This window comes from Camelus bactrianus, chromosome 15, assembly GCF_048773025.1.
Source record: "Camelus bactrianus isolate YW-2024 breed Bactrian camel chromosome 15, ASM4877302v1, whole genome shotgun sequence".
Classification (NCBI taxonomy): Eukaryota; Metazoa; Chordata; class Mammalia; order Artiodactyla; family Camelidae; genus Camelus; species Camelus bactrianus.
This window is the reverse complement of record NC_133553.1, coordinates 19,979,420-19,994,028: the sequence shown is the minus strand read 5'-3', so window position 1 is coordinate 19,994,028 and position 14,609 is coordinate 19,979,420. Positions and strand designations below refer to the sequence as shown.

Below are 14,609 nucleotides of genomic sequence, written 5' to 3'. Positions count from 1 at the left end.
GTTGATTTCCTGAGACCAGCATCCCGGCTTCCAGGGTCCACCTCCTGGCCCTCTGGCCACCTCCTCTCACCCCAGGCCTCTCTCAACCTCCTTTACTTCTCCACACCAGCCTAGACCACACCACCACCACCCCTAAAATGTTGCTTTTTCACAGTGGACCTCAGTGGCCCATTAAGCCCAGAGCAACTGAAATATTGGTTCCTCTTTCTTCCAGAACCGGGAGACCTTAATTTCCTGACTATGTTATAAAGCAGGGCATGATGACCTCCCTTCCTTCTAGCACAGCAAAGAAAAGATTTTATTTTTTGGTCTCCTATTAAAACAGGCTGAACATTTGTATTCTGCCATAATTTCATCACCTTCCCTGCTAATGAGAGCGCCCCCTGGTGACTAATGAACAGTTAGGGTGGCAGCAAGCAGTGGGAAAAGATGTCCCGATAGGTGGCTGGGGACAGGACACCACCGCGTCCTAGGTCAGTCATTTGAGAATCAGGATTTGGGCTGAGCAGAGATGGGACTGGAGAAATAATGGAGTCTTGTAAGAGCAGTCTGGCAGGAGAGAGGACATTGGGGTGGTCTGGAACCAGCTGGTGCTTCAAGGCCACTGCCCGGGAGCCCTGTGGCTGGCTGAGGGGGCTGGCAAGGAGGACTTGGAAAGAAGCAGGGACCAAAGGGCTATGGCTGTCCTAGGGAGCAGAATTTTGGTCAACTAAGGGAGTCAGCCAGTGCTCCCTGGAAGCTTCGAGTTCTAGCAATGATACCCGAAGTGGGGCCAGACCCAGGTACCCTCCTGGCCAGCAGCAAGCTGCCACCTGAGTCCTGCTGACAGTGTCAGTGGAGGCTGGGATTCAGGGCCCACAGCAGCTGAGGATGGATGGATGAACACCCTTGTCTACAGTGGGCAGCTCAGAGCATCCTTTCTCTGTATCCTCAGGGCACAGGCAGACACCCTCTGGGAGTCTGCTGATTGGATCCAGTTTCTGGCATCAGTCTTTGAGGCATACTCACCTCATAATGAGACCCTGCCTTCTCTTTCAGTTCCCGTCTCTCAGAGGTCTGGCCTGAGCCCCCACCTGCCAGGCCTGGATAGAAGCTAGGTGTTTATGTGCTTGCTTGTGTTTCTTCCTTGCCTCATTCCATAAAAGGATCTGAGATAACTTTCCACAATATGAATGAAATAAAAAGTGGATACATTTAAAAATCAGGGCGTTGGATAACAGTTTGGCAGTTTCTTACAAACTAAATATATTTCTATCATGTAATCCAGCAATCACGATCCTTGGTATTTACCCAAATGAGCTGGAAATATGTCCACACAAAAACCTGCACATGGATGTTTATAGCAGCTTTCTTCATAATTGCCAAAAGTTGAAAGCAACCAATATCCTTCAGTAGGTGGAGTACATCCAGGCAGTGGAATATTATTCAGCACTAAAAAGAAATAAGCTATCAAGCCATGAATGGACATGGCAGAAACTTAAATGCATATTACTAAGTGAAAGAAGCCAATCTGAAAAGGCTGCATGATGTATGATTCCAACTACATATATGACATCCTGGAAAAAGCAAAACTATGGAGACAGTAAGATAAGTGGGCATCAGGGGTTAGGGAGTGGGGGGGTCAACGCGAAGAACACAGAAGGATTTTAGGATAGTGAAGGCTAAGCTGTCTGATGCTCTAATGTTAAACATGTGTCATCATACGTTTGTCAAAATGCACAGAATCCACAACAGCAAGAGTAAACTGTGGATTCTGGGTGATAATGTGTGTGGATGGACGTCCATCATTCGTAACACATGAACCCTCTGCAGTGGGCTGTGGATAACGGGGGAGGCAGTGCATGTGAGGGGGCATGGGGTTTATGGGAAACCTCTGTACCTTCCTCTCAATTTTGCTTTGAATCTAAAACTGCTCTGAAAACAATCTATTTTTTTTAAGTCAAGACAATGAAAAATACAAGTAAAATAGGAAGATGATGTCTGAGGGAAAGTTAACAGGTGCATATTCGGTTACAAGATCAGGGCAATGATTCCTAAGAGCAGAAATAGAGAAACTCAATCAGTTAACATGTTTACTGTCCCAGCTAAAATAAACCAGCTAGTCCTACCAGCATATCTGCATTTACAGATCTCAAAAATACAGAAGGCTGAGTGGAAAAGCAAGTTCGAAACATCGTCAGCGATACCACAGGTAACATTTCTACACACCTTCTGTGATACTGTGTGTTGCGTAGGGAAGCATGAGGTATAAATTATGAAGCCATGGCAGGGAGGCGTCCCAGTACATGACAGTCGTCGCCTCTCAGGAGAGATGAAGGGACAGGGCTGGGAAGGAAAACCGAAGGGATTTCAAATTTTCCCTGGAGTTGTTTTATCTCAATAAAGCAAGCAAAAGACAAGGTCTGAAGAAACATGAAACGTTAGTATCTGTTCCTTTGGAACGTGAGAGTTATTAGCCTTTGCACTTTCCTGCATTTACAAGAGTTCAAAATAATGATTTCCAACTTCACAATAAAAAAAAAAAGACCCTGTGCAGAATGGTAAAACCGAGCCAGCTGGTCAGCAGGTGGCTTCTCCTGGGGAAAATGTCTCACACACAGGACTCCTGGGATGCAGTCAGCAAGGGTCCCGATGACCAGGTGCCTACGGTCAGCACAAGAGCCAGTCCCTTCCACATCTCTCGGGACCAACCGAAAGCAAAGCAATAAAAGCAAAGGAACTAGAGAGAAAAGACCTGAGCTTGACCCCACGCAAGGCCATTTTATATTATTTCATATAATACCCAAGAGAACCAGGGGGCGGCCTGTCACGGCCCCTCCATCTGCGAGGATCTGCAGGAACAGCAGCTACACCTTCGTAAAGTTCTCCCAGCCCGCAGGGCAGAGCTGCCTCCCCCTCCTTCAAAGCTCTCATCCCACGCCCCTGTCAGAGGCGGCCTTCTGTAATCACAAGGGACAAGGGGATGGCCAGCGACAGGATGACGACATTGCAAATTCACCCTGATTTGCCCAGGAAATGCCCCCTCCCTCTTGCCTATACAAAGACCTTGTCCCTGTCATGTTGTTCTTCATTCCATAGCCATGGTTAGGTGGCCCCTGTGCCAGGCCTAATGCCAGGGACACTACCTTCCTAGGCTTTGAGTCCCGGCTTTGCCAAAATACTGTCCTTGTAGGACCTGTGACCCGCCACACCAGCCCACACCTGCGTGCTTTGCTGAGGCTGCCTCAATGGTCGGGAACATCTTTCCCCAACTTCCACTGGGCTGACTCCTCCTCGGGCTGCATGACCCAGCTCAGGCATCACCTCCTCCAGGAAGTCTCTGGAAATTGCTCAGCTCTGGGTTTGGTTCCCCTTATCCTAGCTTCTTCCCTCTAGTTTGTTGCATTTCCTCCAAGGAATCTGTTTACTGGGTTATCTCCTCCACTCAGCTCTGCGACCTCAAAGGAAGAGAGCAGATCCTGGCATCTCCTGAGCCTGGCACACAGAACCCACCTAGGGATGGGAACTCTTTGAAGAGGTGCCTGAGGCCAGCCCTGCCTCAGAGACCAGCTCGCCGTCCATCTACTGCGAGATGGTGTTAATGGAACAAATACACGTGGGGTGGGCTAAGTGCTCTCCTTTAGGCAATGCACAGTGCCAGGAGGCAGCACGCACAAGGGGACGGAAGTGTTAGGGGTCTAGTACCCCTCCCCTACTTTCTGTGCATCATTGAGAATGAGCTTTGGGTCGAATCAGCCAACTGATGCGGGAGGATCTGCGGGTGGGGGGGGAGGCACTGCCAGTGTTGTCTCAGGAGAGCATCCAATCCCACAGCGAATTCTTAAGAACACTCTGCAATGCTTGATTTCCAAGGTGGCGAAGTACAACTCACAGCTCATTTCCCTGCTGGGACCCTGCTCTCGTCCTGTCCCCCTTCAGGTCACCTTTGAATTCACGGAGGTCACTCTGGCAAAGCACTTAAGTTCTATTAGTGTAATAAACGCCTGTCATCCCCTACCTGGAAATTTAGAGGAAAGGCAGGGTAATTTTTACCAATCTCCTGAGTACCTCTAAGGAGGAAATTGGCTGACAAACCCATGCAGACATTCTAGAACACCGTGTTCTTGTGTAATTTGGTCTCACTTTCTAGAACACTTATCCCTGTTGAGAACACGCTGTTGCTAGGTTACGACCAATGAGTAAACACCCTGACTTTCTATTATTGTTTCATAGAATCCTAGCCTCTGTCATTTTATTAAAATGGCTCTGCTAAGGGCACCCGTGACCTCCTAATCGTTGTCTCTAAAGGACACTTTCTAGTCTCTTCTCTGACAGATCTGTCACACACAGACTTGGGCGTTTATCTCTGTGACCTCTAGAACATTCCTGTGCCCCTCCCCACAGTCTGCCCCTTAAATACTGCTGACCCCCAGGCTCCTCCAGCGGGGCCGGGATGGAATGAGGCAAGGAGAGCCAGGCAGCAACACTGAAGGAAGCCTACTCTCCAGACGAGCGAGTGCGGGGCTGTGCATCTCAGGCCCCCAGCTGGCCTCTCCCCTCTGATCAGGCACGCTGGTCCAGGCTGCCCCATCAGCACACAGGACTCACCCCCCGCACATACTGCTCCTAATTCCCAGCCTCAGGCCCACGTGTCCACCTGCCTTCCGATGTCTCCACCCGGATGCTCTCAGCTCCTCCAAAGCAATCTCCCTCCCCTTCCCAGGAGACTGCATCTCCCATCTCAGTTAATAAGGTCACTTTTCTCCCTCAGTTACCCAAGGGAGAGAAGCGGACGCCATCTCCCCACGCACACATCTACCACCTGGGAGGGCTGACTTTATGCACTTCTCCAAACCATCGCTTCCCCATCACCCACACTGTGACCGTCTTACATCAGACCCTCACATCTCCCTCCTAGACTATTGCAATAATGGCCTGTTCACTTTCCTTGCCTCCAACCGGAGAACCCACCTCGCCCAGTCATCCAAGGCTCAATGCATTCCTGCTGTAAATAATATCCTTGTGCGCGGGAATTGGTGCGTAGAATGACGTCCCCTCCAACGGAGGACAACTGGGCGATACTGATCAGCAATCCCACGTCAGGGACCTCATTCTCCACACACACTCCTACGTGTGGGGATGTTAACTGCAGCACTGTTTTAACAGTAAGACAAGGGAAGCAAACTCGATGTCCATTCACAGGGAGAACATTGAATACAACACACTGGGCCCATGGAACAGTTTACAGCCGGAAATCCCAGGGCTGCTCTCCCCGTACTAACGCAGGATGACTCACAAGGCCGAGATATACAAAGCAAAGAACAGAACAGCGTTGTACCAGGTGCTGCCGCCGTGCTAAAAGGGGGGATGTATTCATCTACGCTCTCATGTTCAGATTCTGTCCAGAATGAAACACGAATACTGGGGAGAGCGATGGATTTTAAGACAGGGACTCAGAGATAAAGGCCAGGGGAGACTTGTCGCTGTATACTTTCTGCATTGTCTAAATTGTGTATGTTGACCACATTTTCCCTTTGCAAAGAAAAATATGTTCAACCTGTCTTGCCCCCTGCAGCCAGCAACCTTTACAAAGTGCAGATCTGATCACATCATGCCCCCATCTCAAACTCTTCAGGGGTTCTCCGTGATAGGGTGTCTGGGATGGTCACAGTTCATACCCCACGGTGGGAGAGCTCGTCTCCACTCCTGCCAGACCCTTCCCTCGTCTGCCATCAAGAAGCCAGAAGAGGAGTGGGTTACTTACCTCGACTCTTAGCTTGTCGGGGACGGTAACCGGGACCCGGTGTCTACTCCTGTTGCCTGCGCCTGCTGACCCGTAGCCACCACGCATGAATGCATCTCCATCCACGTCGGCCAGCCTGGTGTCCAGATCGGCAATGCCTGCTGGGAGCTGTAATGCCTGGAACACGGCATCTAGCCCGATGACCAGATGCCGAGTGATAAGACCATTCAGGGAGGAGACGACTCCTTCAACACCTTCTTCAGTGAGACAGATGCTGGCAAGCATGCGCCCAGGGCAGTGTTCATAGACCTGGAACCCACAGTCACTGATGAAGTTCGCACTGGCACCTACCACCAGCCTCCACCCTGAGCAGCTCATCACAGGCAAAGAAGATGCTGCCAGTAACTATGCCCGCGGTCACTACACCATTGGCAAGGAGATCATTGACCTAGTCTTGGACCGGATTCGGAAACTGGCTGACCAGTGCACAGGTCTTCAGGGCTTCTTGGTTTTCCACAGCTTCGGTGGGGGAACTGGTTCTGGGTTCACCTCCCTGCTGATGGAACGTCTCTCTGTCGATTATGGCAAGAAGTCCAAGCTGGAGTTCTCCATTTACCCAGCCCCCTAGGTTTCCACAGCTGTCGTTGAGCCCTACAACTCCATCCTAACCACCCACCCCACCCTGGAGCACTCTGATTGTGCCTTCATGGTAGACAACGAGGCCATCTATGGCATCTGTCGTAGAAACCTTGATATTAAGTGCCCAACCTACACAAACCTGAATAGGCTGATAGGTCAAATTGTATCCTCCACCACTGCTTCCCTGAGGTTTGATGGAGCCCTGAATGTCGATCTGACAGAATTCCAGACCAACCTGGTGCCCTATCCTCGCATCCACTTCCCTCTGGCCACATATGCCCCTGTCATCTCTGCTGAGAAGGCCTACCGTGAACAGCTTACTGTAACAGAGATCACCAACACTTGCTTTGAGCCAGCCAACCAGATGGTGAAATGTGACCCTCGCCATGGCAAATACATGGCTTGCTGCCTGTTGTACCATGGTGACGTGGTCCCCAAAGATGTCAGTGCTGCCACTGCCACCATCAAGACCAAGCGCAGCATCCAGTCTGTGGACTGGTGCCCCACTGGCTTCAAAGTCGGCATTAATTACCATTCTCCCACTGTGGTACCTGGTGGAGACCTGGTCAAAGCACAGCAAGCTGTGTGCATGCTGAGCAACAGCACAGCCACTGCTGAGGCCTGGGCTCGCCTGGACCACAAGTCTGACCTGGTGTGTGCCAAGCGTGCCTTTGTTCACTGGTATGTGGGTGAGGGCACGGAGGAAGGAGAGTTTTCTGAGGCCCGTGAGGACATGGATGCCCTTGAGAAGGATTATGAGGAGGTTGGTGTAGATTCTGCGGAAGGAGAGGGAGAGGAAGAAGGAGAGGAATACTAATTACCATTCCTTTCAGCCCTGCAGCACGTCCTGCTCAGAGCTTCAGCTTCAGCATTGGCTGACAGGAGTGAAAAAGCTTTCTGATTAGATTGTCTTCACCTTCAGCTGTGATCATGTATTTTCCATGTGTTCCTGTAAGATTTTCCTATCATGTCTCAAAAGTAAAGGCTTTAAGAAAGAAAGAAAGAAAAAAAAAACAGCCAGAGGAGGAGGCCTTCTGCAGGAAGAGGTGCTCACGGATGGCAGAGGTTTCCTCTTCAAAGGAGAAAGCCTGCCATTTTCAGAAGGCAGGAAGATCTTTAAGTGGTAAATTGAGAGAGTCGGCTGAAAGCCGGATTGCACCCTTGTAGAGATAAGATCTGCTCCGGTGCGGCCTGTGTGCACAGGGTCATGGGCTTTCCCGGAGCCTATAAAGGCCGGGTTCTAGTCCCGGACCTGGGAGAAGTGTTTGAGGTCAGTGCCTCCCCGGGCCTGGGGGCACAGAACGCAGTGTACCCATGACCAGGACCACGAGGTCAGCAGAGGGCTAAGTGGTCAAAGGAGGACAAAGTAGTGGCCAGCAGGGGTTCCGGACCTCCATGGGGGAGACGTCAGGATGGAGCAGAAGGAACGCAGGAGGCAAGTGGATACCTCCTCTTAGCAGCGTGACTTCAAGCATCTTATTTAACGTCTCTGAGCCTCTATTTACTTACCTGTGCAGCAGGGGTGGTAATAACTTCGTGGATTAACAAGACAGATGACAATAGGGGGGACACAGATCACATGGTTAACTACTGTTTGGTTTCATCCCTATCACAGTGTTTTTTAAATGCAGTCTTGCAACATCACAGAACTTTGAAAAACTGTATGGGAGGCACGCTCTTGCCCTTCATGCAATTCCCCATATTTCTCGCTCCTAACTGTACCAGTTGTCGCTTTATTATGTCTCAGTTCCAAATTCACCCTGTTTGTCTGCCTTGGGGACACTGGAGCGGGACCCTGGAAACATGTCCCTTTGCCAGCTGGTGCAATGTTAAGCTCTGCCCGTAGAGGGCGCTGGAGGAACACTGCACAGCTTCTCTTCCTGCTCCCAGGACAAGGTTGGTTTTTCCACCAGCAGAACCCGTGTGCAGGAGCTGAGGAGCCGTGATGGTCCTCCTCCTCCTCCAGCCAACCTCACAACCACCCAGCAAGCCGCTTTCACTCCTATGGACTAGCTCCAGCCTGCTCCCCCAGCCCAACAGGCTGGCCCCGGAGACCACTCTGACCCCCACTCTGGCAAGGTTTCTCACCACTGTTATCCCTTCCTCGTTTCCCCGCCCCCAACCCCAGAGAGGGCACCTGCTCCCCACACCTGGTATTCCTGTGGTTTGTGCCTTCCAAGCTGCTTTTGCCCTTTCAGCAGCTAACCACCTGTTTTAGTGTCCTCAGGCTCCATAACCAACTGGCAGCTTAAAGCAACGGAAATTTATTCTCTCACAGTTCTGGAGACTTAAAGTCCAAAAATCAAGGTGTCCACAGGGTTCATCCTTGTGGAGGCTCTGAGGGAACAGCCACCCCACGCCCGTCTCGGCTTCTGGTTTTGTCAGTTGGAATCCTCAGCTTCCCTTGGTTTGTGGCTGCATTCCTCCCCCTCTGCCTCTGTCATCACGTGATGTTCTCCTGTGTATCTGGGTCCAAATTTCTCTCTTCCTATAAGGACACGAGTCCTATTGGATTAGGGCCCATCCTAATGACCTCATCTTAACTTGATTACATCTGCAAAGACCTTATTTCCAAATAAGATCACGTTCACAAGTGCTGTGGGTTATCAGGGCTTCAACCTAGCTTTTGGAGGTGGGGAGACACATTTCGACCTATCACATCACCTTTACTAGTTGATCATTCTTTTTACTACATTTCTGCCGTGCAAATTACACATGTGGTTTCTGTCTCCTGACTCACACAAGTGACCATAGCTCCAACCCACTCACTTCTCCCTGCTCACCCGTCTGCAGCCCCATCCACAGCCCATTTTGCTGCTTAAAACCTTCCAGAGACTTCCCCTCTGGGATAAAATCCATGCTCTGCCCCATGGTCTCCTGCTCTCACTCACCAGGCTCCAAGCCCCCTGGGCTGTTTTTATGCCTTGAATCAGCCAACACCATCCCCATCCCAGGATCTCAGCTGGTGCTGCTCGTTCGGCTAGGCTGCTCCAATCCACCAAGACATTTGCCTGCCACCCCCTGGTTCAGGCCTCTGCTCAGCACCTGCTCCTAGGAGAGGCCCTTTCTGAGCAGCTAGACAGTCCTCCTGGTCACCTTCTGCCACGTGGCCTCATTTGATAATCTCCCCCCATGTATCTATACCTAAGATCCTGTGTCTGTAAAATGTGAACCAACCCCTGGGACAAGGACTCTGGCTTTGTCCTTGCCCACTATCTCCAGCACCGAGAACAGTGCCTGGCACATAGCAGGTGCTCAATAAATGTTTGAGGACTGACTATTGACATTTTAGAGTTTATTAGAATTGGAGTCTGAAGAACACTGTTAGTCCTCACCCAACATTTTAAAAAATCAGATTTTTTAAAAATTACAACAACCTGAAAGGAACTGTGCATTTTGTGAGTTTTCTTTTTAAAATTCAGCATCTTTGTTCTCTCTCTCTCCTCTATGTTCTGGAAAATGCCGAATAGTCAGACCTGCAGCTGACTGACTTTACATTCTACTTCAGACAACTTTTGTGACCCTGTGTGACTTCCAGACAAGGCCAGTCATGCCGAGCTGAACGTTCACACAGGCCTCTCTAGGAGCAGAGCCAGAAACCAGAAGGTTTTCCCACTATCGGTGCTGGCTTCTGAGGAGCAGCCCTTCAAAGTGTAGGGAAGATGGACCCAGGGGTTGCGAATCTGGCTTCGTTTGCCAGTTTGTTGCCTCCTGTGTCCTTGGGCCACACCCTTCTCCTCCTGGAAATGAGTCCATGTTCCCTACCTGGGTCAGGTCCAGAGACCCCGCTCTGAGGGAAGCGTACACTGCAGAGAAGTCACCTATAATCTTGTAGTGTTCCAGCTGGGATAAGTTTACTGCCAATTAAGCTGTTTCCTAACACAAACGAATATAATCATTAAGAGAACAATTTTGATGGGCTAGCATTTGCTTAAACTCCTGGGAACTGTTCACAAGACACAAACATATAAATGATGAAAGCAGGTTGGTTGGAGCCTGTTTCCTCGGGGGGGGTGGGGTGTGGGGCCCACCCAGATAGGACTCCTGCAGGAGGCCTGCAAGGTTTCCAAAAGGAGCTTCCTTGCCTGGAGCCCCTGAGAGAATCCACAAAACTCCGCATGGGTGTTGGACCCCAGCAAGGATGGGTCTCGAAGAGATTCCATTCCTGCTGTCATCTCTTTTGGAAATCTAGGGAAGCACATCCGAGTGGTGGGAGGGCGGCCGGTTCTGGACCAGACAGCCTCCCTGTGGACCTCGGCGCCCACATGCACGTGAACTTTCTGAGCCTCCGTTTTCCCTCTGTGACATCGGGGTTACAATCCCCACCTTCCAGAAGCACAAAGATTAGCCATACTGTATGCAGAGTCCCCGGCACAGAGCGGGCTACCAAAAACGGTGGCCCCAGTTGAAACTCAAAAAAAAAAAAAAAAGCCTAATTTTAAATATCCCGGTACACAGATATAGACATATTATGAAATAACATGCAAAAGGATATGATTTCTGAGACAAAAGCCAAGACTTGAAAGACATTTCCTATTGGTCCTGCTCCCCCTCCGGTGGCCCCGCCCACGCCGTGCGTGCCTGTGACGTCAGGAAGCAGCTGCAGCAGCAGGGGCTGCACGCGCTTCGCACCAAGGACCCTGGTTCAAATCCCGGGTCAGCCACTCGGTAGCTGGGAGTCCTTGGGCAGGTTACACAACCTTCCTGTGCCTGGGCTTCCTTGCCTCTAAAACGAGTATAATAATAGCACCTGCCTCACCCAATTGTTGGGAGGATTAAATGAGTCTGTATTTGTGAGACACAAGCGTTTATTAAATCATCATCCGCACCTCCCGTCCCAGCCTTACCCAGGCTCCATCTCATTTTTTTCCTCCCCTCGTTTTTATGTCTCTCTGATTACCTCACCCCAACCCCCCCCATCTTGTCAAATTAAATTATCTTTACACGCTGTCCTCAATACCTTGGGGAACTCAGCAGGGCATAAATAAATAATACACGCCGGTTTTCCATTCCCCGTCACCCTCCCTGGGTATTTAGTGCGTCTTTACGAGAATGTCCATCCTGGGAAGGGAGTGGAATCCACCATGGGGGAGGGGGCAGCGTGCTGGTGGCGGCACAAAAGGGAATGGGACAAGGAGGTGGGAGGGGGTGACAGAAAGAAGAGGCAAGGGACAGAGCCAGGTCTTTGATCAGATCAGGCTGCCCCCAGAAGATTCTCCTTCTCAGCGCCAAACCCAAGCAGATTCCATGTTCTATTGTTTAAGAGAGGTGGGATTTCCTTGTTGTAAGTGGGACAGATCATTATTACCATTATTAATTTCTAAAGATGGGGAAACAGAGCCTCAGAGACAATCTATTCCTTTTCTGTGCACACAGATCACTAGTGTGGGTGGAGGCGCGGGCCCGGTGGGCTGGTCCCAGGTGGGGTCCCCCCAGCCCTGCTTGCTACATGGAGGGCTTCTGTGCAAGACACACATCCCTTCTTCGTTATATAGAGTAAGCTGTTTATTTCTCTTTTTGATCTCCATAGAACACAAGTGGGAATAAAAAGGCACAGTGTTAAGAAAATGTTCTGCAATTAGTGGCAACAGTGATACAACCTTGTGAATATAAGAAAAACCACTGAATTGGACACTTTAAAAAGGTAGATTTTGTGTCATGTGAATTATATGTTAATTAAAAAAAAAGCTAAAAAGGTTTGATTAAAACCATGGAGCCCCAGGAGGAGGGTGTAGCTCAAGTGGTAGAGCATGTGCTTAGCATGCATGAGGTCCTGGGTTCAATCCCCAGTGCCTCCTCCAAAAATAAATAAATAAATAAGTAAATCTAATTACCCCCCACAAAAAAACCCATAGAGCCCCAAAGCCCCAGTTCCCTTCTACACAAGGATGCTGCAAGCCTGATGTCGAGATACCATCCACAGCTGCAGCTGCAGGAAGAGAGAGCCTTAAAGGAGTGTGATCATCCGTCATTCAACCACAGGGACCTTGGCTTATACTGGCTTTTTGGGAGGGACCCTTGGCAAAAGAGGGCTAGCTCCCCTCTTCCATTCCATCAGTGACAAAAGAAACTTTTAATTTATCAAAGAGATCAGTCAATGGTATAATGAGTTCTCCATGAGTGCTCAGGACAAGGTTAGTATTTGTTACCAGAAAAGATGCAAGTTTGCCTCCCAAAGGCAGCAGGTGGAGGTGTGTCTTCAGCTGAGCTGGGTACATGTATCCTCCTTTCGGGCTCTAACTTGAGTCCCTGGGATACGGGATGACCCAAACACTGGTGAGAGTGGCCGCATCACCCCCCACCTTGGAGGCTCCTCGGGGGATCAGATACGTGGGACAGAGAGCTGACTCTCGGGCCAGGGTCTCCACTCCCTCGGGCAGGGCTGCTGGTCCTATTCAGAGTGATCTGTTGAATTCAGTGTGGTTGATTTTGCTGGGTGTGGAGACAGAAATGCCTGGAGGGAAGGGGAACCCAGGCTGGGCCCCAGAGGAGGCTGAGGTGCAGGTGAGGGGTTGGGAGAGGGGGAGGGGTATGAATTCAGGGCTCACCCTGAGCATCCTTTACCTGTAAGGTGAGGGTTTTGATTTTAGGGCCTCTGAAGTTCCTTCGACAGTAAAGAAGACGACTTCTCCATCCCACACACCAGTTAGTTCGGATTCAAGAATCTGAGACTCCCCCTCGTCTAGGCTAACTTCTCATCCAAGTGCCTAGTCCTAGACTGAAAGTTTTTTCAAGACACAGCCAGTTCTCTTCTCCCCCTGAGCCGTGAGGACCAGGTGGGGCAGCAGTGATAAGTCTCCACATCTCAAATGTGGACACATCCCAGCAGACAGCTCTCCCGTGTGCTAGTTCCTGGCGCTGCCCTAACCATGCATCTCACACTGGGGGCTTGAACAACAGCGGCTGATGGCCTCACAGCTCTGGAGGCTGGCAGTGTGCTACCAAGGTGTCAGCAGGGCTGGTTCTTTCTGAAGGTTCCTCTTTATAAGGACACAGTCACACCGAATTAGGGGCTCACCTCCTCCAGGATGGCCTCATCCTAACTAATTACATCTGCAAGGACCCTATTTCCTAAGAAGGTCCCATCCTGAGGTGCTGGATGTTAGGACTTTAACATGAATCTGGTTTAGGGACACAATTCAACCCGTAACACCCTGCTTGTGGATTTCTGTCCTCAACCTCAAAATGTGCAGGCTGGATGCAGGGCCGGCCTCCCAGGCCCCTCTGCCATCGCCGTGGGTATCTCAGGTCAGCCTCACCTCTGTGGCAAACGGGACCGAAGAGGGACCCCCTGTCCTGTTCTCTTTGTGCAAAGAAGCCAGGCTTTTAAGCATTATTTATAAGATGGGGTTTGGCCTCTCCAAATGCCAGGTTTTAGATGCTGCTTTTGATTTTGCCCCACCTCAGTGTGAGAATTAGACGAGGTGAGGCAGGAAGCAAGATTTTGTTTCAGCCACTGTTGTCATTGTCCATAATGACAGACGCTCCCTGTCACTTAATGCAGACCTCTAAGAAGTCCTATCTCAGAGAATCAGCCAGAACAGGAGAAGACAGGCCAAGGAGCAAGTAACACATTTCCCTCACCTGGGTTAAGAGGATCACCGCCGGCTCGGACAACACCTTACAGTTTCCAAGCGTTGTTGCAGCCGATACTTAAATTGAGGGCTGAGGCTGTGGTGACACTCGGGGTGGAACCCAGGCCAGCGCTCTGGACCAGTGTCCTCATGGGTCCAAGACTTGTTCACCAAAACGTTTGCCTGATTTCGCTCGCACAGAAACGGATTTAAATGCGCTTGGGAGCCCGACTTCCTGTTTCCCGCCTGCCCCCAGCCCGCGTCTCCGAGGCCCCGCGCGGCCTCCGGGGCTGCCCGCAGCGCCACCTGCTGGGCGATGCCGGCCGCGCGGCTCCCCTCCCGCCGCTTCCATCTCAGGCCTGAGCCGCCGGCATCGCGAGCGCGCGGAGCAAGCGGGGCGGAGAGAAGCAGGTCCAGGATTGCGGCCAGGCAGTGAGAGACGGAAGACGGAATCGCTTGATTCTTGCGGGCCAGTGTTGTCAGGAACACGAGCCCTGGAGTCCGACTGACTTGGGCACGTCGCCCGCCTCACTCAACTTCCAGCCCCGTGACCCTGAACCTCTCACGTCTGAAGTAAAAAGAGGGCTTCTCGGCTCAGAGTGCTTGTGAGGCTCACGTGACATGATTCAGGCAGAGTGTGAAGTCGCGGCTTACCCTGAATAAGTGCTCAGAAA

The 14,609-nt window shown here is 50.9% G+C and overlaps 1 long non-coding RNA gene and 1 pseudogene across 2 annotated transcripts in view; one reads left to right on the top strand and one right to left on the bottom strand.

The window, feature by feature from the left end:
- The window catches only part of LOC123619465 (uncharacterized), a 50,043-nt gene extending 35,870 nt beyond the window's left edge, over positions 1 to 14,173 (bottom strand). For both annotated transcript variants that reach the window (XR_006728072.2, XR_006728073.2), the window contains exon 1: positions 13,946 to 14,173. This is a non-coding gene — a long non-coding RNA (uncharacterized LOC123619465). The remainder of the gene's footprint in view (positions 1 to 13,945) is intronic.
- Positions 5,745 to 8,397, top strand: LOC105076023 (tubulin alpha-1A chain-like; annotated as a pseudogene).
- Positions 14,174 to 14,609: the final 436 nt, after the last annotated feature.